The sequence below is a fragment of the Hakea prostrata genome, chromosome 10 (genome assembly GCF_041222555.1).
Source record: "Hakea prostrata isolate BN-2017 chromosome 10, UWA_Hpros_2, whole genome shotgun sequence".
NCBI classification, from domain to species: Eukaryota; Viridiplantae; Streptophyta; class Magnoliopsida; order Proteales; family Proteaceae; genus Hakea; species Hakea prostrata.
The window spans coordinates 40,731,407-40,735,843 of record NC_142609.1 but is presented as its reverse complement, the minus strand read 5'-3'; the positions used below and the strand labels follow the sequence as shown (position 1 = coordinate 40,735,843).

General features: G+C 37.8%; 1 pseudogene across 1 annotated transcript; it reads left to right on the top strand.

Moving 5' to 3' along the window:
• Positions 1-365: 365 nt before the first annotated feature.
• Positions 366-4,211, top strand: LOC149002976 (TMV resistance protein N-like; annotated as a pseudogene). The gene is made up of 4 exons (XR_016170391.1): positions 366-958; positions 1,120-2,665; positions 2,762-3,397; positions 3,519-4,211. The product of XR_016170391.1 is annotated as a TMV resistance protein N-like (transcript).
• Positions 4,212-4,437: the final 226 nt, after the last annotated feature.

The window sequence follows — 4,437 nt, the reverse complement described above, 5'->3', positions numbered from 1 at the left end:
CAATAGCAACCCAACCAATTTCTAGTTTTTCTTCTATTGAATTCTCAATATTGTTGACTTTTCAAAGATTTTTACCTTTTTTCTATTATAATTATAATGACAATAGCCAGAAAAGTCTGTTAACTTTTTTTGGACCTATCTACAAGACAATGTCAGGAGCTTCAGCTAAAATCGTCCCCAGAAAACTGACGAATTTGAATATAAGAATCCTTGACTAAAGATTAATAATTGATCGTCCTCTTTTAGTGTCTTTTGTTGACTTTTGGGGTTGATTACAAAATTTTCATTTGAATCGGATAATGGAGAAGCAACTTCAATAATGCACGCTGATCATTTTCCCTTCCTCTTCTGAGCAACTTCCTTTCCAATCTTTTGCATTTACAGCTTCTGCACAGTGGGTCTTGCTTTGCATCGATCTCTTGAGATTTGTGTTTTTCTGATCTTTTGCTGCATTGTCCATGGCGACCAGCGGAGCCTCCTCGTCTTCCTCTGGTAAGTGGAAGTATGATGTTTTCTTGAGTTTTTCTGGGGAGGACACTCGTACTAGCTTCACCGATCATCTCTTTAACGCACTAATCCAAGAAAGTATTCAGACTTTCAGAGACAAGGAAGAGCTAAATAGGGGAGAGGATATCTCTTCAGGACTTATGGCAGCCATCGAAAATTCCAGGGTTGCCATTATCGTCTTCTCTCAGAACTATGCTTCTTCCACCTGGTGTCTTGGTGAGTTGCTGAAAATCCTCAATTCCAAAAGAGATGGCCGAATGGAAAAGGTTCTCCCTGTCTTTTACAACATCGATCCGTCGGATGTCAGGAAACAGAGTAACACTTATGCTCAGGCATTTATGAGACACGAAGAGCGTTTCCAGAATGAGAAGAAGAGGGTGGAGGAGTGGAGGGATGCTCTCACAGAAGCTGCGAATTTGTCAGGATGGGATCAACTAAAGTTTGCTGATGGGTAAGTAGTCTTTCTTATTAATCAAATCCTTTTGGTTAATTCGTCCTGTTTTACAGTTGCAGCCTTCTGATGTAGTAATCTCTTTTTCTTCTTTCTTTCTTACATACTTTTGGTCTTTGTATTTTTATATATATGGTCTTTTCATCAACATGCATGATCAGGCATGAAGCTGAACTTATAAAGGACATTGTCGAAGCAGTTTTGGCAATAACAAACCCTACTGGAGGATGTTTGCATGTTGCCAAATTTCCAACTGGACTTCACTCCCACATAGAGGCCATATGCGGTTTGCTGAATGAAGGGGGATCGGATGTTGTTCGCACCATAGGAATATATGGCCCTGGTGGAATTGGGAAGACAACCATCGCAAAGGCCGTTTTTAACATTATGTCTAGAAACTTTGATGGTAGTTGCTTTCTTGCTGATGTTAGAGAGGTTTCTAGCGAAAGACAGGGTTCTCTGCATCTGCAAAAACAGCTTCTCTCTGATATCCTGAAACGTGAAGGCATCGAGATTCACAATGAACACCGTGGAATCGATATGATCAATAATCGTCTACGCTGTAAAAGAGTTCTTATTGTTTTTGATGATGTGGCGAAGATGATACATTTGGATAAATTGGTCGGTAATTTTGATTGGTTTTGTCCAGGAAGTCGAATCATCTTGACGACTCGAGATGAACATTTGCTGACTGAATTGGATGTGGATGAAAAATATAAATATAGAGTTGAGACAATGGATGTGAAGGAATCTCTTCGACTTTTATGCCGCCATGCCTTCAGACAAAGTGATTCCTTAGAAGGCTATGAGGAGCTCTCAGAGGAAGTGGTACGTTATGCAGGAGGCCTCCCATTAGCTCTCGTGACTTTGGGTTCTCTTCTGTACAAAAGAAGTCCAGTTGAGTGGAAATGTCAGTTGAAAAAACTAAAAGAGATACCCCTTAATGATGTCCTGGAAAAACTTAAAATTAGTTATTATGCATTAGATAAGTTTGACCAAAGTGCATTCCTTGATATCTCATGTTTTTTTGTTGGATATGACAAAGACTGGGTGAGTATGATTTTAGATGCTTGCCATCCAAGTGGAGTAGCTGTGATTAAAAATCTCAAAGAGAGGTGTTTGGTGACAATTGAAGATAACAGACTTCGTATGCATGATCTAATTAGAGACATGGGTAGGGAAATTGTTTGTAATGAGTCTCTCAAGGATCCAGGAAAGCGTAGTAGAGTGTGGAAAATTGATGAAGCCATTGATACATTGAGAAATCTCACCATAAGTACTATACTAGCACATAAATTTGCATCTCTTATCATATTACATGATGATTTCCTTTTCCTTTTTTCCCTTTATTTTATTTTATTTTATTTATTAATTTATCTCTTTTGTCAGGGAACAAGTACCGTTGAAGGCTTTCAATTGTTAGAAACCCCAAATGGCGTAGACCATGAGTATTTTGGCTAAGTGATTATCAAAGGTGTTTCTAAAATGCCAAATCTAAGATTTCTTCAAGTTACCAATGTTCGGGTTGATGCAAGAGGAAACACTATAGATTCTTGTCAAGAGGAAGTTATTTTATTCAAAAATTTAGTTTGCCTCAAATGGCTTGGGTACCCTTTCAAAAGTATACCAGATAATTTTCAGCTAGGGAACCTAGTTATTCTTGAGATGCAGGAGAGCGTTCTTGAACTAACTTGGGAGGGAACCAAGGTACGCCAAATTAATTTTTCCGATTTGTGTTATATCTATTTGAGTGAGTTTTATGATATGCAATTTGTGGAAACTACTTTTTGTCTTATCTTCCAGAATCTCCCAATGCTGAAGGTCCTTGATCTTAGCAAATCTAAATTCTTAACACAAACGCCGGATTTCTCTGGACTCCAAAATCTTGAGAGATTGAATCTCGAGGGGTGTAAAAGCTTGGTCGAAATCCATGAATCTATTCATTGTCTAAAGAAGCTTGTAGAATTGAGACTAGAAGCCTGTGTCAGTTTAAGAAATCTTCCACACGGAATCAACAAATTGGAATCCCTTGAAGTACTTGATGTTTATTTGTGGCGTCAGTTTGAAATTTTTTCAAAGGGATTCGGGGAATTGAAACGTTTAAAAGAGCTTAATCTGTCACATTGTAAGTCGATAGATGATGGTATAGTTGGTGAGCTTGGGAAGCTTTCTTCGTTGGAGTCATTGAATCTGTGCGTCACCAAATTTAAGTGCCTTCCAATGCTTCCGTCAAGTTTGAGTTCTCTTCGTCTATATCAATGCGACCAGTTGGAAAGATTACCGTACCTGTCAAACTTGAAGCAATTAAGGGAGCTAGACCTTTCAGCTTGTCCAGAGGTGACTAAAATTGAGGGCTTAGGGGGTTTGAAATCTGCAACATTAATAGACTTGCATGATTGCGTCAAATTGGAAACTTCTGTGAAGAAGAGAATCTTTCAGGTTTTCTCTTTTACTCAGACTAGGCTACTATAGATTTAAAATTGTGAAACCACTTTTTCTGATGTTTTTAATTAATTATATAAAGAACATATATGGTAGTCTGATTTGGTTTCATGGACAGGATATATGTGAAGAATTTGGAGGCGATAAGATCTGTGACATCTTTCTTCCTGGGAATGAGATTCCCGATTGGTTTGCATTTCAAACTGATAATTGCCAGGTTATTGTTCAACCTCATAACATGGAGATGCAGCCACAACAAAAAGGGCTGATTATATGCACTACCTTTGAACCACTGTCTGGCTTTGTCAACTTCGCCTCTGCAGCAGCAGACCTTGTTGAAGTTTTCATTTCTTCAAGGAATTCTACATGGAAGCATGCCCAAAAAACACCCTATAATATAGACGGACAAATGATTACTTGGGCGATCAAGATACCAAATAGTGTTTGGAAATCAATCGCTGCTCAATGTAAATATGAAGATGGGGATACACTAACTGTGTCAGCCTCCCGAATTAGTGTATATGGTATGAGAATCCCCGTAAAGCAAATTGGGTTCCATTTTTTCTAAATGTGATACAACAGGTGACTTTTTGGGAAGAGGAATGTTCCAAACCTTAAGCTGAAGAAATTTGGGAGACAAGACAGAGGAAACAGAGTTGTTCTTTGGGAGCACCACTGACAATATCATCAACTTCATGAACATCCTCATATTCTGATTTTACAGCTGTATAATTAAGCTAGCTATGGGTTTGACCTAGTGTTCCAACTTAATACACTCTATAAATGCAACCTAATGTTCTTTCTTATTTAATTTAATGGTTCATATATATGCTTGCTATCAGTTTGTTCTTAATTAACTTCAAATTTTCTCCTCATTCTCAGATTACATTACCCTATGTCAGCCACTTTCAAACTTCCACTGTCTCTTAGATTCGCCAAAAAAAAAGAAGGTTTTATTGCCATAAGATTTGAAATTAACCAAATGAAATCTATTGAGTGCGTTATTCAATTTCAATTTAAAACATGTAATTTTCTTT